Below are 26,371 nucleotides of genomic sequence, written 5' to 3' on the forward strand. Positions count from 1 at the left end.
TAGAATGCGAATGACGCGTTCTGGTCAAATATGCTGGTCCGAGCGCCCGGACTGCTCCGGGCGCCCGGAATGGTTCCGAGTGCCCCGGAGTAAAAAGTCAACAATGGTTGACTTTTTGTCTGGGACCTCTTCTCTGGTTCAGTCCCGCCTCGGTCTGGGTTTTCTGCTCCGGATCTGCTCGCTTGGGTGATCTCTGTCATCCAGAATAGGGCTCACCCGAACCCAACTTCCGTTCTTCTCGAGCAGCCTTCCGCTCCGGCTTCTCGACCCTCGGAATCGCCGCGTGTTTCCTTCTCATCCACCAGCGTACTCATCCGCAATCTTCGTCCCTCGGTCGCACCCCGTGCTGACCTTCTCGCTAGCTGCGTCTCTTGCTCCCCGAGCAATCTTCCGCTCCGGCTTTCGTACCTCGGAACCACCGCACGCTTCCTTCTCATCCACCGGGGTACTCTCCCGCAGCACCTCATCCCTCGAACGCACCGCGTACCGTCCTTCTCGCTAGCTGCATCTTCCGCTCGAGTACCTGTGCAACTAAGCTCCTGTACACTTAGACACACGGTTAGAAACACACAGTACCTAACTTAACTTGTTGATCACACCAAAACGACCTTAGGGTTCAAACAGTGTGTGCCACGGTCATGCCTCACACACGGCTGTGCAAGCTAGGCAGAGAGGGGAGTGAGCTAGGTCATGTGAACCTCACACGGCCGTGCTTCGGGGTCGTGTGGCGCCTAAACCTCTCCTCTATATAAGGCCTCCTTCAAGATTTGAAAGGGGATCTTCTCCCTTTTGGAGGGAATCAAGATTTGGGGTGTTCCTCCACCTTCTTGGAGAGATTTCCAGCGATCTAATGGCAGATCTTCATCGTTTCGACTCCGGGGAACGAGGATTGGATCCGAAGACGGTTCTTCATCGTAGATAAGCTTTTCTTCCCTTTCTTTCTCGGATTTGGGATCAAGATTCTTGTATTCTCTTTATCTTTGGATTTCTTTCCTTGTTTTATGGATTAGATCTCTTGTTCTAGGATGGAGGGAGTATTTGTAATGGAGATTTGATGTAAAACTCTTGTGGATTTGCCAATTTCCTATTTCTATGATTTTGCCCTGTTTGTATCTATTCTTTCTTGTGTGGATTGTTGTGATTAGGGCTCAATTACCATGCTTGATTGAATGTTTGAATATCTTGTGGATCTTATATAGATTGCTTCTCATTCAATTTTTCGAGGGACGTTCGTGACAGGAACATGCCCGTGTAAGAACTTTTGAGAGGTAATCTTGAAAGGGAAATTAGGTATTTCAAGAGGGTAGGATAGATTGTATAGATTATATATTATATCTTGATGCGGTTGAGGGGTGATGAATTCCATGTTGATTATCCGAGGGACGCACATGACAGGCAAGCCCGTGTAAGGACAACATAAATTCATTCCTAATTGATCACGTTTAGGTATAGATTTCAGTCCTAGGTCGGTTGTCTTTTGCAAGAGAGAACCGACAACCTTTTACAAATGATGGTCAATTGAGGAATAAGATTTGGTAGATCATTACATTGAATAACATTACAAAGAAACCAAAACTTCTAGAACATACCTTTACCATTGCCCTTATTCTTGTTTCTTATTCTTTCATTTCTACGTTTTACTTTGCATAGTTGCATTTAGCTTTTGAAAACCAATTGATTAGTTGTTTAGCTAATTTGTGTTGAGACATGTTTAGTGCTTATTCCAGTCTCTGTGAATACGATATCTTTTATTATTACTTACGACATTTCCGTACACTTGCGGAGAGTCAACAAGTTTTTGGCGCCATTACCGGGGACTGCGCTATAACATTAGAGATTATCAATTGAGTTAGACTAAACATAACATAACTTTTCTTTACATTAGCATATTTGTAACTAATCTTTAGAGTTCTGTTTTCATAATTTTTGCATATCTTTCTACTTCTTGACAATTCATTTTGTTGCAATTCTAATTCTAACTTTGCAATCTTGATTTCTAGCATCCTAGTCTATCTTTTCTCTATTTTTCTTTCGATCTAACTTTTATTTTTCTCTCTACTTTTCTTTTGTAAACATATCTTGTAATATGGTTCTTGTGTATGAGAAGATCAAACTTCGTAAAGGCATTAAGAATAACAAGAACTTATAAACACATTTGTTGATTAGCATATGAATTATTCTAGACATATTTCTTTTCCCTTTTGTCTTTTCTTTCTTGTTTTCATTATGCACTTTCTTTCTTGCAATATAAATTCTGCATTTTATTTCTTGTCTTTGATTCTTTATTTTATAATTTTTTCTTGAATATCCATGAGCACTAACATGTCAAGCAGGCTCATGAGAAATTTTTCTACACCCTTTTCTGTAAGATTTTTATCTCCCATTGTGCAACCTCAAATTGAAGCAGAAAGTTTTCAACTAGACCCAGAGTTAATTTTTATGATACAAGGTTACAAATTTGGAGGAGAAGTATCAGAAAGTCCTTATCTACATCTTGAAACATTTTTAGAGATTTGTGATATGGTGAAATGTGAAGGAGTGTCAGCAGATGCAGTTCGATTGATGGCATTTCCTTTCAGTATCAAGGATAAAGCAAGGACTTGGTTATATTCTCTCCATCCTCAAAGCATCACAAGTTGGGAACAATTGGAGAAGCAATTTCTGAATCATTTTTTTCCCTCCAAGCAGAACAGTGTATATGAGGAATTGCATAACAAATTTTGCTCAGGCATACGGAGAATCATTATTCGAAGCATGGGATAGATTTAATAGTCTTCAAAGACAGTGTCCTCATCATGGTTTTGAAAAATGGTTGATTTTGTACATATTCTATGGGGGAATTTCTTTCTCAGACAAGAGTTTATTAGATTCATCAGCTGGAGGTTCTTTTATGGACAAAAGTGTAGATGAAGCATATATGTTAATTGATCAAGTGACATTGAACCTCCATGAATGGTCAAACATAAGTTGGATGAAATCTCCCTCAAACATTCAAGAAGTGCAAGCTATAAATGCTATAGATCCTGTCAAACAAATTGTAACTCAACCATCTATGAGTTTTGAAAATCACAAGTCACAGAACGGGGAGTTCAAACATTTAGGGGCAAAGATTGAAAGTATTGTTTCAAATTGGTTTAAAGAAGATCCCCCTCCTTCGCAGATAAGATCTAGTGAAAAGTATGATGATGTTGAGTTGAGAATTGAAAAAAATTATGAAGAACTTCTGAAGAAGGACATGTTTAGAATTGAGGAGAAGAACAATAGAAGTCCACATGAACTCTGTTCCATTATTCCAGGAGGTTCCCAAATGCCACAAGTACCTTTCCCTCAACGATTGATCATACCAACACTAGATAAGCAAGTTAAATCTCCTCCACAATCTAAAAGAGAATATGGGAAATTAGAAGTACCTTTCCCAAGACCTTCACTAAGGGTTCCTTTTCCACAAAGGCTAGTGGGGGGCAATGAGAACTATGACTTTAAAAAATTCTGTGACACTGGTAAGGTTGAGTGCAGATTTTTGAATTTGTATAAAGATGAAGACTCTTCAGATGAGGATTGTGAAGATAAAGCAGTGGTAAATAAGTTTTCAGATCTACCTCCAAATTTTATAGGGTGTTGTAGTGACATTAAATTTTCAGATGATGAATGTGATGTGGTAGATTAATTTAAAACTGCAAGTGAAGTTATTGATCCTCCTATAGTTGATTCTCCTATTGAGGATATTGATGTGGGTTTGTTTTTTGATGTTTGTGTTGATGATGTTGATATGGAACAATGTGTAGGGAGCTATGTTGTGGAAACACCATCTCAAGAATCACCTCCTTTGTCCACACAATCCTTAGATGTTGTAAGAGTTGCAAGGATTGAGCATGTTGTGGACCAATGTGTAGGGACTCATGTAGATATGGTTGAGTCTCAAAAATCACCATCTTTGATATCGCCAACACCTGAGCCAGAGCCAGAACCATCATTTGATTCAGAGGAAGTCACATCCACATGTTTAGAAATATCAGGTATCTCTCAGCAAAGCAAGGTAAGTACTTGTGAACTTTTGGAAAATTTTATAGAGGTACCTATTATTGACTTTGTTGGATGTGATTCATTTTTTATTTCTTATTCTGCTTATCTTAATATGGTTATGGCTTTATCTTATCTAATATGTTTGTGGGAGATTTGTATTTTCTTTGCATGTGCAGATTTCACTTGGGCTAATAATTGGAAGCTCACACTGAACCGTCTTCGACCACCTGAAAGAACATCAAAGAAGACGAAAATGGAGATAGCAATACTTCATTTTGTAATTCTTATCTTGAAAGCTCCCTCCATAATAAGAGCCCTTGGGAGGAGGGTGTTGAAATATCTTACCCCTCCAAGAACGAGATTTCGATAAATCTAATGAGGTGGTCGAGCTAAAGACCCTAAACAAGCGCTTCTTGGGAGGCAACACAAGGGTTCTTTTAGTTAGTACATTTTATGTTTCTATTTTTCATTATAGTGTCTTTACTTTGTTTTTGCTTTTGGTTTTCAGGTTGAAATTTCACTTCCATGAGCTGGCCATGATCGCTTCATGGGCATGGAAGTATTGGAGAAACAAGAAAGGAGAAAAAACATCTTTTGGAGCAAAACAGAGCACGACCGTGTGCTGTATACGGCCAGGTATATGCTGCAGAAAAGGGAGATGCTTGGGTCGTGTCTACATGACACGGCCGTGTAAAGAATCCAGAGAAGAAAAGGTGTTCGGCCATGTCTCACACACGGCCGTGTGAAGGAACAAGTACAGAAGCATGCACTGGCCATGTCACAGACACGACCATGTGCTTATTCCAGTAAAGGAGAATGGTGAGGTCGTGTCCTAGGAACGGTCGTGCAAAGATAGCCGAGGAGAAGAAGATTGCAGCCGTACCAATTGGCACGCCCGTGTGAGCCAACCTGAGAAGGAGAAGGGAGAGGCCGTGTAGATCTACACAGCACGTGTGGAGAAAATTGTTCAAGGTCGTGTCCTCTATACATGGCCTGATCCAGGCCGTGTCCCCCCACACACCCTCTTCTCTCCAAAATTCCTCTCTTCTTCAACCTTTCTTCCAAATCTTTTCAGATCTAGATCTAAAACCCTTTCTTTTCCACAAACTTTATCTAGATCTAGATTTTTCTCTTCTCTTGGACTCAAGATCTTGTTCTTCGAGATCTATTTCTTCAAGATCTAGTTTCTCCAACCATAAACAGTTCCTTCCCCGCTCAATCTTGATAATATGTCCAACCTTTTGAAAAGACTTCGCAAGGGGGGTGGTGGATTTAGTGGAGACAAAGGGAAGGAGTCAACCAAAGACAAAGGGAAACAACCGGTGAAGGGCAAAGGAAAGAGGACCTCACGCGACGAAGGTAATGATAACGAATTCAATATCGTGTTTAGAAATGATGATCAAATAACTAGATTTGCAATTCTTGTCAATAGAAAGATCATGTGTACTAGGTATATGGACCCAAGCATTTTAGATATGATTGGAATTAGAGATGATATAGATTGGATGATTGGGTTTTTAGATTGGAGTGACATTTTGTACACACATCTACCTACTTATCCTCGCCTTGTTTTGGAGTTTCTAAGTTCACTAGATGTCCATTTTGCCAATGAGGATGATTATGTTGGCAAGATAACTTTTAGATTAACGAGTCAAGAATTTCAATGGACATTTAGTGACTTTAACACTTGTTTTGGATTGTCTTCTGGTAGCTCTCGGAGGTTTGATTCTAGGTTTAATTGGAACAATTTTTGGAGTTCGATCACCGGATTAGATCAACCCTATGAGCCTTCTAGTGTAACGCCCGAAAATTCACAAAACTATTTTAGAAATATTCTATGATTTTTTAGGAATTTTAGGATATTTTTACAGAATTTTTAGAGTAGCGGAGGTAGCAAAAACAAATAGAAAAAGGAATTGAACCCGAGACCTATGGTTTACGGATAACTCTACTAACCAGTTGAACCTAGCAGGGCCGTGCTGAAAGAAAAGGGAATCAATTAGATTTATATTTGAGTTGGGTGAATTACCCACTTAATATAAATACGGAATTAATTAGTGGGGAGATAATTTTTAACGTAACTTTTCTTCTCCTCAACCTAATTCCGCCGACCCCTCTCCCTTCTCCTCTCCCTCTCTCGGCGCCAACCACAAGAACAAGCAAGGGTTCTGTCCCAAGGGTTCCAAGGGCAAATTCCGGCGACGACTTCGACACGTGGACGCTCCCCTCCGCGAGAGGAACGCATAGACGCAAGGAGATCGTCGAAAGGATCTTCCCCACCGGAAATCTAGCGATTAGAATCGTAAGAAACTTCAAGAAGGAGGTAAGAAACCCCTCACCTGCAGTATAAGTAGCTTCCGTGTGAATTCCATGATTTAGTTAGTAGTATATAGCTTTTCGGCACAAAGGATGCGAATTAGCGCATACCAAGTGTCCGATTAAATTACTAGCACAGCTAAAATGCAAATTAGGCATTTCATTAACTTGGACAAATGCACTAGAAGCATTTACACAGCCTATTTAGTCTTGCTTCAGCTTTTACAGGACCAGATGTCCCACGGGTGGGCTCCCACAGTCGCCTCTAGGTTTAGATAACCTAGTTCTGGGTTTAGACAACCTAGTAAAAGCAAGCCAAGAATTTATTAGCTTATGTTCAGTATTTTACTTTCTCAGTGGCACTGTACTGGATTAGATATCCATTGGGTTGGGCTCCCACAATCGTCCCTAGGTTCAGCTAACCTAGTAACCCTACTAAATTCGGGACTTGCAAACCCGGGTCAAGTTAGGGATGCGCGCACAGCAAAGTACAGTTGTCGGGCCTAAACAACAGCATGATTATGTATTTTCACCTATTATATGTATATAATTTTTTTAAAACTCCCACAGAATAGCTAGGTGAAATCAGTACAGTTCTAGCATTTGATAGAATTAGCTTAGTTCATGCTTCAGTTCAGTTCACTCTTATGATTATGTATGATAGTTCTATGTTCAGTTTTATTACACCTGTTTTAGATGATAGTATGCCATGATCAGTTAGCTTTCTATGTGTTGTATGCCATGCCATGCTTAGCACATTCAGTATGTATTTTCAAATAGCATGTTTTAAAATCATAAATTGCATCGTATGCATGTTTTAGTGAGGTAGATGGTTTCTTACTAAGCGAAAGCTTACAGATACTTTTTCCTTATACTGCAGATAAAGGTAAAGGAAAGATGGACTAGCGGAGGCTGGAGGGCAATGCTACGAAGATGTGTGTGGGCAGGAACTTGGAAAGAAGATCTTAGGGAACTCTAGCAAGCTTTGTTTAAACATTAGTACTTTTTAGTGTTTTAGCAATTTGCACTTTAGTATGTTGATCGCTATGAATTAGTTAACCATGAATTCTATTATGCTTAGAACATTGTTCTTTATGATGTTAGAATGTTAGTTGTGGTTGTTAGAGTGTTTCCTAGCCATCTTAGAACATGTAATGTGATTGAGGCATAAAATAGTGCTGAAATCAGGGGTTCCGTTGAAATCGAACCCGGATCGATCTACGATCGATCGGGTTAATCGATCGGTCACCGACCGATCCGTAACAGAGTTAGCGTCGCTATGGATCGGTCGGCCGACCGATCCGTTGCAGTATCAGGATCCTGGATCGGTCAGCCGATCGATCGATCGGCAGACCGATCAGTGTAGTCTCTGATCGGTCGGTAGACCGATCCACCGCATACGAAGCGGTTTATGGATCGGTCACCGACCGATCCTGCTAGTGCTTCTCAAGCGTGCGATCGATCACTGGATCGATCCGATAGCCCAATCGATTCATGGATCGATTGAAATGCCTGATTACAGCTAGCAGGACATCCGAGAGGCATAGATTATCTTCCCTAGCATGTGTACAACTCCTAGGTACACCTAGAATATTAAGTTCAGATTTTACAGTAATTAGTTTAGTAAAATTTTAATCAATCCAGATTTCCGCAATAGTAATTTAGCACAGCATAATGTAGTGATCGGCCTCACAGCCTAGTCAGTAGAAGGCGGGTCGTTACAGAGTGCTATCAGAGCAGTTTCCATACTTCCTACACACACATCAGCATTGTACCTGCAGCTTCCAAGTAAGAATACCTCTCACTTTGTATGTTTTTTGCTTTTCTGTTATGGATAACTAAAGCATGCTTGTTTATGATAGTAGTTAATATGATAACAGTAGTTACTCTATTAAGATTGTATTAGTCATATATGCCTCTATGTCTCTAGAATGGCACGAGGACGCCCAGCTAGAAGGGCACCAGCCACTGAGCCCCAGCATGAGGCAGGCAGTTCAGTGCCTCCCCCAGACCTTACAGCACTAGTGGCCCAGTTACAGTAGCAGTTAGCTGAACAGCAACAGGAAATAGCCACCCTAAAGGCCAGTCAGCAGAACACTCCCACTGTCACCCCAGAGCCTAACTTAGCGACACCAGTGGTCTTAGAGGTTCCACCAGTCCAGCCTACGGCACCAGTAGCCCCAGCAGTAGGAACGCAGAGAGAAGCCTATCTGATCCAGTGGCAGAGAGTCAAGCCAGAGAATTTCTCAGGCAGCAATGAACCATGGGATGCTCAGGCATGGTTCAAAACACTAGAAAGTACGATAGAGCTTCTGGACTGGCCAGAACATGAGAAGGTGAAGTGTGTCTCCTTCTGTCTGACAGGAGATGCACGTATGTGGTGGGAGAGAATCAGAGCGAAGCGCCCAGTGAACCAGATGACATGGGCTGACTTCGAGAAGGAATTCTTTGAGGAGTTCTTTCACGTGCGGGTCACCAACCATCACTACGACGAGTTCATCGAGTTTCGTCAAGGCTATCGGTTTAGGAAGCCGTGAAGAAATTCAACAGTTTGGCTCGTCTACACCAATTAGTCGACAGAAAGGGAATGAATCCGGTTGATGCTCAAGATGTTGAGGCGGAAATAGCAATGAACGTGGTGGTGGCGTTCATAGGCCACAAACCACAGAAGAATTAGTGAGCGGTGCTCTAATCACCGAGCATTACCGGAATAGCATCAGAAGCAAGCCCTCTCGGAAGCTAGAGGTCAAGGAGGCTCGGGCACTCGAAACAGCAGGGCCACAGCCTCTAACTGGAAAGGGAACTCTAGCAACAAGCGCAAACTAGGAGTTACCCAAAAGGAGCGACCCAGTTATCCAAAGTGTGCTACTTGTGGGAAATTCCATCCTGGAGTTTGTCTTAAGGGCACACGAGGATGCTTTGAATGCGACGGAAGGGCATATGGTCAAGCGGGTCCAAACAAGACCGGTCTTCCTCGGCCACACCGATTCAAGATGGAGTCCCGGCTCGATTACATCGATGCAGCCGCTTTAGATGGTCCACATATCGGCCAGGGCATAAGCCCCTCCAGCCACGACCAATGCGAGGATCTACTCACTCACCGAGAGGACGCAAATGCCTCGGCAGTTATTGTTACAGGTCGATTAGTACTTTACAAAGTACAACTGTCTTATTCGATACTGGGGCAACCCATTCATACATATCCAGGGCATTTGCTGAGAAGTTAGCAGTACCTCCAGAGGTACTCAGTAGCCAGTTCCTTACGACGTTACCCTCAGGAGAAATCATGGCGTCTACGCACTGGCTCAGAGCAGTGCCGGTCACTATAGCAGACAGAGAGCTCTTTTGCGATCTGATAGTGATTAATATGACCGACTACGACGTCATCTTCGGGATGAACTTCTTGATCAAATACGGTGCCTCCATCGAGTGCCATAAATAGAAAGTCATATTCCAACCTGAAGCGGAAGCACAGTTCAAATTCGTCGGAGAACCCAGGAGAAAGGACAAGAAGTTTCTCTCAGCTATGAAGGCACAGAGGTTGATGGATTCAGGATGTACGGGGTTCTTAGCACACGTAGTCAGCACCAGTCAGGACAAGGACCAACAGCTAGCAGAGGTCCGAGTCGTATGTGACTACCCAGCAGTCTTCCCTGAAGAGTTACCAGACCTAGCACCAGACAGGGAGATCGAATTTGAGATAGAGCTCATTCCCGGTACAAATCCTATCTCCAAAGCACCTTACCGCAAGGCTCCAGCAGAATTGAAGGAACTTCATGAGCAACTACAGGAGCTGCTTGACAAGGGCTTCATCCGTCCTAGTCACTCACCATGGGGAGCACCTGTATTGTTCGTGAAGAAGAAAGACGGGAGCATGCGCCTGTGTATAGACTACCGGGCACCGAACCAAGTCACAATCAAGAACAGGTATCCTCTTCCCAGAATAGATGACCTGTTTGATCAGCTAAAGGGAGCAGCAGTGTTCTCTAAAATAGACCTCAGATCAGGTTATCATCAGGTGAAGGTTAAAGAAGGGGACATACCCAAGACAGCATTCAGGACTAGATACGGACATTACGAGTTCGTAGTCATGCCCTTTGGCGTGACAAATGCTCCAGCTACTTTCATGGACCTTATGAACAGGGTATTCAGAGAATATTTAGATAGGTTCGTTATCGTGTTCATCGATGACATCCTTATCTATTCCAGAACTCAGGAAGAACACGTAGAGCACCTGAAAATAGTATTGCAGACCCTTCAGCAGAATCAGCTGTACGCCAAGTTCACCAAATGTGAATTTTGGCTAGATCAGGTGTCCTTCCTGGGTCACATCATCTCAAAGGATGGTATCATGGTAGACCCCAGTAAGATAGAAGCTGTGAGCAACTGGAAAAGACCCAAGAACGCCAGTGAGATCAGAAGCTTTCTGGGATTAGTAGGCTATTACAGAAAATTCGTAGAGGATTTCTCCAGGATAGCCTCCCCACTGACAGCCCTTACCAGAAAGAACAGAAAATTTCAGTGGACAGAGGACTGTGAGAAGAGCTGAAAAGGAGATTGACCAGTGCACCTATTCTGACTCTACCAGAGAACGCAGATAGCTTTGACATATATAGTGATGCCTCGAAGTTGGGACTAGGAGCAGTGCTGATGCAAGATGGCAAGGTGATCGCCTATGCCTCCAGACAACTTAAGGATTATGAGAAGAACTATCCTACTCATGACCTTGAGCTTGCAGCAGTGGTGTTCGCTCTCAAGATTTGGAGACATTACTTGTATGAAGCTCAGTGCAGAGTGTATACAGATCATCAGAGTCTGAAGTACTTCTTCACTCAGAAGGATCTAAATATGCGACAGCGCAGATGGCTAGAACTGGTCAAGGACTACGATATAGACATCCTCTACCACCCAGGAAAGGCAAATAGGGCAGCAGATGCACTTAGCAGAAAGTCCAGTGCTGCTCTATTATCTCTAGCAGCCATGTCACCGCCCCTACAGAAGGAGATCACGGACTTCGGTCTTGAACTCATAGTTGGACAGCTCTCTACTATGACATTAGAGTCTACCTTGCTTGGTGACATTCAAACAGCTCAGGAACAGGATCCTGAAATTCAGAAAATCAAGCAAGGGATAGCAGAATCAGAAGGTGGAGAGTTCAGAATATCAGATAGCGGGGTATTATACTGTGGTGACAGATTATGTGTTCCAGATCAGGAGGAACTAGGCAGGAAGATTCTAGATGAGGCTCACAAGACTCCTTATGCGATGCATCCAGGTTCCACTAAAATGTACCAGGACTTGAGGAAGCGTTTTTGGTGGCCCGGAATGAAGAGAGACGTCGCTCGATATGTCAGCACCTGCCTAACCTGTCAGAGGGTCAAGGCAAAACATCAGAGACCAGGAGGAGTTTTGCAGCACATACAGATACCAGAATGGAAGTGGGAAGACATTTCTATGGATTTTATAGTGGGATTACCCAGAACCACGAATGATTTTGATACCATCTAGGTAATAGTCGACAGATTGACTAAATCAGCCCACTTCTTACCTATCAGGATATCCTACTCCATGGAACAGCTAGCTCAGTTGTATCTCAAGGATATCGTTAGATTACATGGAGTCCCACGAACCATTATTTCGGATAGAGACAGCAGGTTCACGTCACACTTCTAGGTGTTGGTGCAACCTTAGGTCAAGGTTGACCTGGTTGACCAGACTCGAGTTGACTTGACTCGAGTTGTGTTTTGATGTTTGACGAGTTATGTTTGACAATGTTTGACGTGAACAGAAAAGTTGTATCTTGATGTTTTACAAGGATACAAGCTTGGGGGATTGTGGGTGCAACCCGTGGTCAAGGTTGACCTGGTTGACCCGAGGTGAGTTGACCTGACTCGGAAAAGTCCAAGCAGGGAGCTTGGCACGGGAAAAGTCCAAGCAGCGAGCTTCGCATGGGAAAAGTCCAAGCAGGGAGTTTAGCATGGTGAAAAGTCCAAGCAGGGAGCTTGGCACGGGAAAAGTCCAAGTATGGAGACTTGGCACGGAGAAGTCCAAGTATGGAAGCTTGGCACATGGGAAGTCGGAGAGGGCTCAGTAGCTCATTCTCCGAACTGTGGTCAGAGAGGGCTCGGGAGCTCGTTCTCTGGACCGAATGGAAGTCGGAGAGGGCTCGGTAGCTCGTTCTCCGAACTGTGGTCAGAGAGGGCTCGGTAGCTCGTTCTCTGGACCGGATGTGGAAAGTCCTGGTGAGCCAGGCAGGTGAAAGTCCCGTGAGTGAAGCCGGGTGAAAGTCTGGTGAGTGAAGCCAGGCGGTGGGAAAGTCCTGGTGAGTGAAGCCAGTGAAAACCCTAGTGAGTGAAGCTAGGTGAAAGTCACGGTGAGTGAAGCCGGGCGGTGGGAAAGTCCTGGTGAGTGAGCGGTTGGAAAGTCCCTGGTGAGTGAAGCCAGATGGAAATCTGGTGAGTGAAGCCGGTGAAAACCCTAGTGAGTGAAGCTAGGTGAAATTCCTGGTGAGCGAGGCGAGGAAAATCCAGATGGATCAAGGGTGATCGGACATCTGGTGTTGAGAAGGTCAAGTAGGTCAAGGGAGTGACTGGATACTTGACACGAAGAGAAAAGTCCAAGTGGGTCAAAGGGATTGACCGGACACTTGGTGGGGAGTCTTAGCAGGTCAAGGGAGTGACCAGATGCTAAGCATGATGTACCAAGAGGTCAAGGTTGACCGGATATTGGTTTGGACTTGGTTTGGGCAAAAATCAAGACCTGGATCGGTCTGGAGACCGATCAGAAAGCGATCAGTGCCTCTGTGAGCTTACTGATCGGTCTGGGGACCGATCAGCATGAAGCCTGATCGGTCCCCGGGACCGATCAGGGTACGCACAGAGAGTTGGGCAACTCTCTGTGAAGCATTCTGATCGGTCTAGGGACCGATCAGCATAGAGCCTGATCGGTCCCCATGACCGATCAGCAGCACCCTGGACCGATCAGGGTGGAGGCTAATCGGTCCAGGCCTAGCCGTTGTGACTCAACGACTAGGTTATTTCAAGCTTCTGTGTTCTGGCCTTTTTGCCTTGCAGGTTCGCAGGTTGGCTCAGGATATCAGAGGTTATAAAAGGATCGAGAGGCACTACTGAACTTCTTCCTTCTTCTTCCTCCTCTGAACTGAGCTGCTATTCTTCTGAAAGCTGTGCTCTTGAGCTTTGCTGATCTCTGAAGCTTCGGGTGAGCTTCTTTGACTGAGTTGCTTGTTGGCATTCATCCGTGAAGTTGGTGCTTCATCCGGGACTTCAGTCGACGAGAAGGCAAGCGAGTATTTGTACATTCATTGTGTATTTTGTTCTTGCTCTTCTTTGTATTTCCATATTGCTGTTGCAAGCTATTGTGGCGAGGTTTCTCCACCCACAAGGAGTATTTATTAGCCGGTTCTCCGGGGACTCATCCACCGACGGATTGATAGGGCTCGTCCACCTTACGGACACTCCGAGGATTAGGAGTATCACTTCCGAACCTCGTTACATCCATCGAGTTTGAGGTTTGTCTTTTTCCTTTTCGTTTCTACGGTTTCATTTCCGCTGCGCTAACCCTAATCGTAGGAAGAAACGCGAAGAATTTGGGGCGGCTATTCACACCCCCCTCTCTAGCCGAGTCCATCGATCCTAGCAAGTGGTATCAAAGCGAGGTCGCTCTTCGCCGGATTAACACCCGAGGGAGCACAAGCTAGAGATGGATCAACTCGGAGAAGACATCACCATTCCACCTTTCTATGACCGCGACGACTTCGCGTATTGGAAGGTAAGAATGAAGTATTTTCTTATGACTAACCTTGAAAATTGGAGTTGTGTTCAATTAGGTTTCAAGCCTCCAATGGATAAGGAAGGAAAACCACTCGAGAAGAAGAAGTGGATAAGGGAACAAATCCACCATTCCACAATCAACGATTAGGTAATGAAAGTATTTGAATTCTCATTACCTAATGACATTCTATGTAAGATAGGTGGATACAACAATGCCAAGGAGTTGTGGAACAACTTGGCTAAGTTCCATGAGGGGAACTCCACTTCAAGCCATGAAGAGGAGTCAAGTGAGCCAAGTAGCTCACATCATGGAGGAGAGGAATTAGAAGTTGAGGGCTACTCAACATCTAAGGAAGAAGAGGAGGAGAGTTCTTCTTCAAGAATGGAGCAAGAGGAAGAAGCTTCTACCTCCGGAAGGGATGAAGAAGAAAGTCTTCATCCATCCTCAATCCTAGGTAACTCAAGCATTTCAATTTCAAATAAATTACACATAATGTGCTTTGAGTGTAGGGAGTATGGACATTACAAGAGTAAGTGTCCAAGGAGGATTAGGAAGACTCCACCGGCACCAAAAGTCAAGGAAGTCGGAGTCCCGATATGCAAGGGCAAGGAGCACGTGGTGTGCTTCCAATGCAAGCGAAAGGGACACTATAGGAGCCAATGTCCGAGGGGGAGGCAACCTCACAAGGACAAGAGACCGAGCACGTCTATAGGGGGAGCTAAGGCAAACCCTAAGGTAATCTCTAAGACACATTCTTGCAATTCTAGTAGGATGCATGCTAGTAGCCTTATTGCTATTGTCAATAATAATAAGCATGATAACTATAGTAACCGATACACGTGCTTAGGTGCCAAACATGTTAGCCTAGGTAAGGATAATTCTAGAAATGCTAACCCTAGAATTAACTCATCTAAGACTAAGGAGAACCTAGGTAGAAATCCCAAAACAACTAGACATATGCCTAGGAATACCTCAAAGAAAAATGACAAATTAAAACTTGAGGTATTAGAGAAGGAAAATCAAGTCTTGAGGTCAAGACTTGACACCTTAGAAAAGACCCTTAAGAATTTGGAGAAGTCAACTCTAGGGTCTAAGGGTCAAAAGCAAAAGCCCAAGGACATGAGAGGTTTGAGTCACAAACCTAAGTCTCAAGTGGTCAAGCCCACTTACCATAATGTTCCATTCGATTATGGAACAAGACCTAGGGCTAGGAAGACCATCACCAAGGTCACAAGGGGAGTCACCCCAAGAGTTGATCTTGATGAGTCCCAAATGACCAAGGCTTTAAAGCCTAGGAGGGTCATTAGGAGGGTTGCTAGGGAAGTCATCCCTAGTGAATATTTAGTGAACCCAATGAGCTCAAATAGGTATTGGGTTCCTAGGAGCGTAATTCCATCACGCTAGATGGTTTAGGGTGTGCCAACCTTACTTGAATAGGTAGTTAGCCTAATCATGGCAAAAGGTGGCACTTTAGGAATTTTCAAGGTGTAATCAAGCCTTGAAAATGAAATGGAAAGTTATTCGTAAGATGATTAGAATGTGCCAATCAAATTTGAGGAGTTGTCTAGAGTCAATCTAATTGGCACATAGTGATCTAAAAATCTTTGGTATAAGATGCTAGGTCTATTACACTTAGGAATATAGAATTTATGGCAAAATGATCGAAATTATCAAAAATGGCAACTAAGGCTAGAATTAGGTATTTTCTATACCTTTATATGCTATTTGCCATGTATTGTTTGCCATATGCCAAGTCATGACATCATATTTAATTTATGATCATTTGAAATGTCATGATAATGCTTAGGTTAGTTAAATGTCATGCTTTATTTAAGTTTCATACTTTATGCCATGACATCATGACATTGGCACATGTTTCCATTTATGATACAATTATATGCCATGTCATCATCTTGTGCATTTATAATCAATGAAATTGATTTAAGGTTAAAAACACAATTTGATATGGAGATCAAATTGATGTTTAGAAAATGCATGAGACCTTAGCCTAAGATAACCTAAACCCATATCTCACATCAAAATTGACTTGGATGTGTTTGATACACCTTAGATGTGTGTGAGATATTAGGATGATGAGTTAGGATCAAGGTGCATAGTTCTTGTGCCTAGATGAGCCTAATTCGAAATTGAGGATCATAGGGAAAGCTTGTGTACAAGTCATGTACATTTAGCCCTAAGATTGTGGTCCTAAATTGAATTGGTTTAAAATCATTTCAAAATTAATTTGAAAAACCTTGATGAAGCTTTTCTAGTGATAGCATTCATCATTGAACAAGTTGATACAAAGATAAGTTAACTTTGAGCTATTTCAAAGACTTTTGAACTTTGTATCAAGATTGAAAAATGAAAGTTATTTTCATAGAAAATTATTTTTCCATGATAGTATATGTTATGAGGAATGTATCCTCAAAATTTCATAATTTTTGGAATTTTCTGTAATTTTCTAGAGGTTTCTGAATTTCGGGAGAAGAAATCAGAAATCAGAAATCAGAGGTCGTGGACCGATCAGGAGGTTCCCTGATCGGTCCAGGTCTGTGTGGATCGGTCACTGGACCGATCCAGAGGGAGCCTGATCGGTCTGGTGACCGATCAGGGCGTGCCAAATTGTTGAAATTCGACTGGTTGTCTGAAATTTCAGCTTGGGAGTTGGTATTTTGAAGATTTGAAACTCTCCAAGACATTGTTGGTGCAATGGTCAAGGGGGAGTTGACCTTTAGGGGAAATTTTACCTATTAGTCAAGGGGAGTTGACTTTTAGGGGGAGTTTTTACTCCTAAAGACTTGAGTGATATGGGATTATCACTAAGTTAATTGTTGGACCTTAGTATCAAGGGGGAAATTAAGAGTTTCAATGAAAGGTATGGGACTTTCATTAGGAAGAAACTCTTGACCTTGATTCACTCTTTTTGATGTGTGTCAAAAAGGGGGAGAGTAGAAAGGAGAATGGAGAATGTCTAGAGAATGTTCAGGGAAGAACATTGGAAAACCTAAGTTAGGTTATCGGGTTAACCTAACTTGATTATGGGTTTGATTATGGGTTTTGTCAAACATCAAAAAGGGGGAGATTGTTGGTGCAACCTTAGGTCAAGGTTGACCTGGTTGACCAGACTCGAGTTGACTTGACTCGAGTTGTGTTTTGATGTTTGACGAGTTATGTTTGACAATGTTTGACGTGAACAGAAAAGTTGTATCTTGATGTTTTACAAGGATACAAGCTTGGGAGATTGTGGGTGCAACCCGTGGTCAAGGTTGACCTGGTTGACCCGAGGTGAGTTGACTTAACTCGGAAAAGTCCAAGCAGGGAGCTTGGCACGGGAAAAGTCCAAGCAGGGAGCTTGGCATGGGAAAAGTCCAAGCAAGGAGTTTGGCATGGTGAAAAGTCCAAGCAGGGAGCTTGGCACGGGAAAAGTCCAAGTATGGAGACTTGGCACGGAGAAGTCCAAGTATGGAAGCTTGGCACATGGGAAGTCGGAGAGGGCTCAGTAGCTCGTTCTCCGAACTGTGGTCAGAGAGGGCTCGGGAGCTCGTTCTCTGGACCGGATGGAAGTCGGAGAGGGCTCGGTAGCTCGTTCTCCGAACTGTGGTCAGAGAGGGCTCGGTAGCTCGTTCTCTGGACCGGATGTGGAAAGTCCTGGTGAGTGAAGCCAAGCAGACGGATAAGTCCTGGTGAGTGAAGCCAGGCAGTGGGAAAGTCCTGGTGAGTGAAGCCGGGTGGAAAGTCCCGTGAGTGAAGCCAAGGAGGAAACCCTAGTGAGTGAAGCTAGGTGAAAGTCACGTGAGTGAAGCCGTGGGAAAGTCCTAGTGAGTGAAGCCGGGCGGTTGGAAAGTCCCGTGAGTGAAGCCGGGCATTGGAAAAAGTCAGGAAGCTGTGAAAACCCTAGTGAGTGAAGCTAGGTGAAAGTCCTGGTGAGTGAAGCCGGGCAAGGGAAAATCCAGATGGATCAAGGGTGATCGGACATCTGGTGTTGAGAAGGTCAAGTAGGTCAAGGGAGTGACCGGATACTTGACACGAAGAGAAAAGTCCAAGTGGGTCAAAGGGATTGACCGGACACTTGGTGGGGAGTCTTAGCAGGTCAAGGGAGTGACCGGATGCTAAGCATGATGTACCAAGAGGTCAAGGTTGACCGGATATTGGTTTGGACTTGGTTTGGGCAAAAACCAAGACCTGGATCGGTCTGGTGACCGATCCACTGATACTGTGGTTTCCTGATCGGTCTGGAGACCGATCAGAAAGCGATCAGTGTGCCTCTGTGAGCTTACTGATCGGTCTGGGGACCGATCAGCATGAAGCCTGATCGGTCCCCGGGACCGATCAGGGTACGCACAGAGAGTTGGGCAACTCTCTGTGAAGCATTCTGATCGGTCTAGGGACCGATCAGCATAGAGCCTGATCGGTCCCCATGACCGATCAGCAGCACCCTGGACCGATCAGGGTGGAGCCTGATCGGTCCAGGCCTAGCCGTTGTGACTCAACGGCTAGGCTATTTCGAGCTTCTGTGTTCTGGCCTTTTTGCCTTGCAGGTTCGCAGGTTGGCTCAGGATATCAGAGGTTATAAAAGGATCGAGAGGCACTACAGAACTTCTTCCTTCTTCTTCCTCCTCTGAACTGAGCTGCTGTTCTTCTGAAAGCTGTGCTCTTGAGCTTTGCTGAGCTTCGAAGCTTCGGGTGAGCTTCTTTGACTGAGTTGCTTGTTGGCATTCGTCCGTGAAGTTGGTGCTTCATCCGGGACTTCAGTCGACGAGAAGGCAAGCAAGTATTTGTACATTCATTGTGTATTTTGTTCTTGCTCTTCTTTGTATTTCCATATTGCTGTTGCAAGCTATTGTGGCTAGGTTTCTCCACCCACAAGGAGTATTTATTAGCCGGTTCTCCGGGGACTCATCCACCGACGGATTGATAGGGCTCGTCCACCTTACGGACACTCCGAGGAGTAGGAGTATCACCTCCGAACCTCGTTACATCCATCGAGTTTGAGGTTTGTCTTTTTCCTTTTCGTTTCTACGGTTTCATTTCCGCTGCGCTAACCCTAATCGTAGGAAGAAACGCGAAGAATTTGGGGCGGCTATTCACACTCCCCTCTCTAGCCGAGTCCATCGATCCTAACACTGGGAGTGTGTACAGACAGCTTTGGGCACGAAGTTAAAGTTTAGCACAGCCTTCCATCCGCAGACAGATGGACAGACGGAGCGAGTAAATCAGGTACTCGAGGATATGCTCCAAGCATGTGCCCTAGATTTCAAGGGAAGTTGGTGCAAATATCTAAGTTTAACAGAATTTGCATACAACAACAACTATCAGGCCACTATCAGTATGACACCTTATGAGGCTCTCTATGGGCGGAGGTGTAGATCTCCAATCTGCTGGTATGAGAGTGGTGAATAGAAAGAGCTAGGACTTCAGACAGATCTAGTGGCAGATACCACAGCAGCTATACAGCAGATCCGCCAGAGGATAGACACAGCTCAGAGCCGCCAGAAAAGCTATGCTGATATACGGCGCAGACCTTTGGAGTTTTCAGTTGGGGATTCAGTGTTCCTTAGAGTAGCTCCCATGAAGGGAGTAATGCGTTTTGGGAAGAAGGGCAAGCTAAGTCCCCGATATGTGGGACCATACCTTATCAGCAGAAGAGTGGGCAAGGTAGCATATGAGCTAGAGCTACCCCAGGAAATGTCAGCTGTCCACAATGTATTTCATGTCTCTATGCTGAAGAAGCATATCCCAGATGCCACCCAGGTGATTGAGCCCCAGTCGGTATAGATCCACGAAGACCTCAGCTATGACAGTCGGCCTATTCAGATAATAGACCGAGCAGTTAAGAAATTACGGAACAAGGAAGTACCATTAGTCAAAGTCATTTGGCACAGTCACACAGCAGAAGAGGCAACATGGGAGACAGAAGCCAGCATGAGACAGAAGTACCCAGAATTATTCTAAGTTCGAGGATGAACTTTTTATAAGGTATGGGGATTGTAACGGCCAAAAATTCTCAAAACTATTTTAGAAATATTCTATGATTTTTCAGGAATTTTAGGATATTTTTACAGAATTTTTAGAGTAGCGGAGGTAGCAAAAACAAATAGAAAACGAAAACGGCCTAAGCGGGAATTGAACCCGAGACCTATGGTTTACGGATAACTCTAGTAACCAGTTGAACCCAGCAGGGCCGTGCTGAAAGAAAAGGGAATCAATTAGATTTATATTTGAGTTGGGTGAATTACCCACTTAATATATATAAGGAATTAATTAGTGGGGAGATAATTTTTAACGTAACTTTTCTTCTCCTCAACCTAATTCCGCCGACCCCTCTCCCTTCTCCTCTCCCTCTCTCGGCGCTAACCACAAGAACAAGCAAGGGTTCTGTCCCAAGGGTTCCAAGGGCAAATTCTGGCGACGACTTCGACACGTGGACGCTCCCCTCCGCGAGAGGAACGCATAGACGCAAGGAGATCGTCGAAAGGATCTTCCCCACCGGAAATCTAGCGATTAGAATCGTAAGAAACTTCAAGCAGGAGGTAAGAAACCCCTCACCTGCAGTATAAGTAGCTTCCGTGTGAATTCCATGATTTAGTTAGTAGTATATAGCTTTTCGGCACAAAGGATGCGAATTAGCGCATACCAAGTGTTCGATTAAATTACTAGCACAGCTAAAATGCAAATTAGGCATTTCATTAGCTTGGACAAATGCACTAGAAGCATTTACACAGCCTATTTAGTCTTGCTTCAGCTTTTACAGGACCAGATGTCCCACGGGTGGGCTCCCACAGTCGCCTCTAGGTTTAGATAACCTAGTTCTGGGTTTAGACAACCTAGTAAAAGCAAGACAAAAATTTATTAGCTTATGTTCAGTATTTTACTTTCTCAGTGGCACTGTACTGGATTAGATATCCATTGGGTTGGGCTCCCACAGTCGTCCCTAGGTTCAGCTAACCTAGTAACCCTGCTAAATTCGGGACTTGCAAACCCGCGTCAAGTTAGGGATACGCGCAAAGCAAAGTACAGTTGCCGGGCCCAAACAACAGCATGATTATGTATTTTCACCTATTATATGTATATAGTTTTTTTTAAACTCCCACAGAATAGCTAGGTGAAATCAGTACAGTTCTAGCATTTGTTAGAATTAGCTTAGTTCATGCTTCAGTTCAGTTCACTCTTATGATTATGTATGATAGTTCTATGTTCAGTTTTATTACACCTGTTTTAGATGATAGTATGCCATGATCAGTTAGCTTTCTATGTATTGTATGCCATGCCATGCTTAGCACATTCAGTATGTATTTTCAAATAGCATGTTTTAAAATCATAAATTGCATCGTATGAATGTTTTAGTGAGGTAGATGGTTTCTTACTAAGCGAAAGCTTACAGATACTTTTTCCTTATACTGCAGATAAAGGTAAAGGAAAGATGGACTAGCGGAGGCTGGAGGGCAATGCTACGAAGATGTGTGTGGGCAGGAACTTGGAAAGAAGATCTTAGGGAACTCTAGCAAGCTTTGTTTAAACATTAGTACTTTTTAGTGTTTTAGCAATTTGCACTTTAGTATGTTGATCGCTATGAATTAGTTAACCATGCATTCTATTATGCTTAGAACATTGTTCTTTATGATGTTAGAATGTTAGTTGTGGTTGTTAGAGTGTTTCCTAGCCATCTTAGAACATGTAATGTGATTGAGGCACGAAATAGTGCTGAAATCAGGGGTTCTGGTTCGAAATCAGAAACCCAGATCGATCTACAGATCGATCAGAATTGGGTTGTGCCACTGGATCGGTCAGCTGACCGATCCAGTCGCGAACAGAGAGTTAGCGTCTGCTATGGATCGGTCAGCCGACCGATCCAGATGCGAACAGAGAAGTACAAAACTCACTGATCGGTCAGCCGACCGATCACAGTACTCTGGATCGGTGGGACCGATCCACCTCTGACGAGGTAGTTTATGGATCGGCCACCCCGATCCGAGTTTTCTCCGTGCAAGATTGTCGGATCGATCATCGGATCGATCAATCGATTCATGGATCGATTGAAATGCCCGACTAGCAGGACATCCGAGAGGCATAGATTATCTTCCCTAGCATGTGTACAACTCCTAGGTACACCTAGAATATTAAGTTCAGATTTTACAGTAATCAGTTTAGTAAAATTTTAATCAATCCAGATTTCCGCAATAGTAATTTAGCACAGCATAATGTAGCGATCGGCCTCACAGCCTAGTCAGTAGAAGGCGGGTCGTTACATCTAGAGCCAAGGCTTCTCACATGCAAAACCCTATTTTTAGATACCTATATCAAGTCATGAGCAAAACTATTTTTGGTAGAGGGGAAAGTGATGGAGTCGTCAAGAAAGTAGAACTTTATTCTCTATGGGCTATGTTATATAAGGTTGATTTTGATTCTGGTTTTCATTTTTTGTAAACCTTAGTGAGAGCTGCGAGGGCATCTTCGGGATCAATAGTTCTTGGTGGTTTGATTACTCAAATAGCCATTAACTTGGAACTTGATTTAGATGGGTTGGAAGTTATTCATGGCAATGATATGATGGACATGGATGCATGTCTTGCTATGAAAATAATCTGTCGGGATGAAAATGGTTTTGCATTTCCAAGGTCGAATGATTTTCCTTTACCTCTTCCTTGTCCTGATCGAACTTCAGTTCGCAACCCAGCTTATTGGGTAATCACTGATTTAGACCCCGAGAATGTTCCTTCCATATCTGGAGATACAGAGCCACACATTGAGCCCTCGACATCTGGATACCCGCAGCCCTCCGGTCATCTGGATCCTGCTAGGCATTCTTTTGCCTATGGTACGGGTCCCTCCAGATTTGACTTCTCAGATTTTCGTGCATCTCTAGATTCACTTCGTGAGAAGCAAAATGCCCAACGTGAAAATGACCAGTTTAGAGAAGTACAAAATCACTTTCAGTTCACGAGGAATTTTCAAGGTCAAGTGGTCAAATTTGTCTAGGATTATGGTACGGATCAAGCTAGAATGAGAGATTTAATACAGAGCATGAGTGTCACTAGCCAACAAGTAGATGCTTTGTTTGAGTTTCATATAATCCTAAGCGAAATTCCAGGTTTTCCTAGTTTTCCCATTGGCCAACCACGTCGTAGGCCTCCTTTCCCTCGTCCACCTCCACCTCCTCCACGATATTGATTTCATCGGGATGATGAAAAGTTTAAGTCTGGGGGTGTCGAACCTGATTTTTCTTTTTGCATTTTCTGTTTTGTTCTACATGTTTAGTTTTGTTCGGTATTTTATTTTGATTGTCTTGCTTTGATTACTTGATTTTTGATAGTCACTTGACTATCTTTTGTAAAATCTTGTGGCATACATCTAGAGAACATCAATCTTCACTTTTATGCTTTCTTGTCTTCAAGTGAAAATGTTAACACGTTCATTATCTAGATTCATTATGTTGTAAATGATGCTAGTAGTATGCCTAGTGTACCTCTTTTCTCTATCTTGAGTAGCATGAAATAAGCTAAGTATCATTTGGAGATAGGTTTTAGCTTTGGCTTGACCTTAAGGATCTTACCTTCACTTCACTATACTTGAGCTTGAATGGTTGACATCATTGAAATAGTCATGATTCATCTTGTTTGTTTAGTACTTGGTTTCCATGGTGATTTCTCAAACTTCATTTTGGTTACTGGATGAGGCTCAAATCATGTAAGCTCATTTGGAAAAATCAAAATATCTCAACAATTGTGCCAAAAGTACATTTGTGAATAAGATTTGCACAATGCAAATTCTTATGAAAAAAAATAGAAATAAAAAGTGAAAAAATGAATAAGGGATATAAAAAACAGTTATCGTGAGTGGAATCTAGCAAGTCACCCCTTTGAGACCGAATTAGGTTACTGGGGAAATGACTGCTTAGCTTCTCTTGAGAGTGAGCACGCCTTTGAGACCTTGGGTTGATTGAGAAATATGAACCAAGTGTGTGGCATGTAAGTGCCTATCACCGGTTATGTGCCTATCACCAGAAACATTAGGAACTCAAATTTGATGATGAATTCACTAGGACGGAGATTGAAACTTGAAGAGTTTTGAGTTACTTATTGCACTATGCACAAGATACTTATGCTTGAGCCATTCTTAACTTGTCTCCATGATCATGCTTGTTAATGAAACTTTTTGATAGAGTTAGGAAAATGCATTAGGGATATGAGTGTGTTGTAGAACATGTGAATTTAGATTACAGCATTTTGCTTGAGGGCAAGCAAAGGTTTAAGTCTGGGGGTGTGATGTGCGTAGATTATATACTCTTGTTTAGCATGTTTTGACACACATTCACATACTTTGTACATACTTTATCTATGCATTTTCATACTCCAGCTTTCCTTTCAAGCATATTTATTATTTTTGTTCAGAGATATGCTTTTGTGCATTTTCTATACGCAGGAGTCGATTTTGGAGAAGATTTGACGATTGAACAAAGAAGGAAGGCACCATTCCTTGACCTCACACGGCCTTGCCATGGGGGTTACCCAGGCCATGTAGAGATACTAGGCCATGTGGTTGTAGCAGAGATGGAAGTGGCCACGGCCGTGTGAACCTCACACAGTCGTGCCAAGATTTGAAGCCAGAAGAAGTCAGGTTGTGTACACTGCACGACCATGCAAGTCATCCAGAGCCAAAGCAGTACATGGTCGTGTAAATCTACACGGTCGTGCAAGGTTTCTAGAGACCAAGAAGACCCTGGCCGTGTGCACCACACGGTCGTGCGAGGTTTCCAGCGGTAGAGGCAGGCCTTGCAAGGGAAGCAGAAGCAGTGTGTGCCACGGTCGTGCCTCACACACGGCCGTGCAAGCTAGGCAGAGAGGGGAGTGAGCTAGGACGTGTGAACCTCACACGGCCGTGCTTTGGGGTCGTGTGGCGCCCAAACCTCTCCTCTATATAAGGCATCCTTCAAGATTTGAAAGGGGATCTTCTCCCTTTTAGGGGGGAATCAAGATTTGGGGCGTTCCTCCACCTTCTCGGAGGGATTTCTGACGTTCTACGGGCAGATCTTCATCGTTTCAACTCCGGGGAACGAGGATTGGATCCAAAGACGGTTCTTCATCGTAGAAAAGCTTTTCTTCCCTTTCTTTCTCGAATTTGGGATCAAGATGCTTGTATTCTCTTTATCTTTGGATTTCTTTCCTTGTTCTATGGATTAGATCTCTTGTTCTAGGATGGAGGGAGTATTTGTAATGGAGATTTGATGTAAAACTCTTGTGGATTTTCCAATTTCCTATTTCTATGATTTTGCCCTGTTTGTATCTATTCTTTCTTGTGTGGATTGTTGTGATTAGGGCTCACTTACCATGCTTGATTGAATGTTTGAATATCTTGTGGATCTTGATGGATTGCTTCCCATTCGATTTTCCGAGGGATGTTCGTGACAGGAACATGCCCATGTAAGGACGTTTGAGAGGTAATCTTGAAAGGAAAATTAGGTATTTCAAGAGGGTAGAATAGATTGTATAGATTATATATTATATCTTGATGCGGTTGAGGGGTGATGAATTCCATGTTGATTATCCGAGGGATGTACGTGACAGGCAAGCCCGTGTAAGGACAACATAGATTCATTCCTAATTGATCACGTTTAGGTATAGATTTCAGTCCTAGGCCAGTTGTCTATTGCAAGAGAGAACCGACAACCTTCTACAAATGATGGTCAATTGACGAATAAGATTTGGTAGATCATTACATTGAATAACACTACAAAGAAACCAAAACTCCTAGAACGTACCTTTACCATTGCCCTTATTCTTGTTTCTTATTCTTTCATTTCTACGTTTTACTTTGCATAGTTGCATTTAGCTTTTGAAAACCAATTGATTAGTTGTTTAGCTAATTCATGTTGAGACATCTTTAGTGCTTATTTCAATCCCTGTGGATACGATATCTTTTATTATTACTTACGACATTTCCGTACACTTGCGGAGAGTCAAAAGTCTCCCAGAATCTCGCCTCGGTGTGAGTTATAAGTGAGCAAGCTCTCACGCCCAACGACCTTCCAGGTTGGTGTCTCAGACTCTCGCCCCAGTGCGAGTTATAAGGGAGCATGCACTCATGCCCAACGTGTTGGTTGCTACTCGAAAAACCTAGAGGTTCCACTGTACAAAAATTTTGTACAAAGGTCTGAACCTTTTTCCTAGCTACCATGTGTTCTTTTAAATTAAATTTCGGATCGCCTGTGGAACTTAACACGTTTGATCCAAAACTTAATTTA

At 43.3% G+C, this 26,371-nt stretch overlaps 1 non-coding gene across 1 annotated transcript; it reads right to left on the minus strand.

Moving 5' to 3' along the window:
• Positions 1–2,696: 2,696 nt before the first annotated feature.
• LOC121988125 lies at positions 2,697–2,802 on the minus strand. Its single transcript, XR_006113882.1, has one exon. It is a non-coding gene; the product is annotated as a small nucleolar RNA R71 (small nucleolar RNA).
• Positions 2,803–26,371: the final 23,569 nt, after the last annotated feature.

Source organism: Zingiber officinale, chromosome 5B (assembly GCF_018446385.1).
Source record: "Zingiber officinale cultivar Zhangliang chromosome 5B, Zo_v1.1, whole genome shotgun sequence".
NCBI classification, from domain to species: domain Eukaryota; kingdom Viridiplantae; phylum Streptophyta; class Magnoliopsida; order Zingiberales; family Zingiberaceae; genus Zingiber; species Zingiber officinale.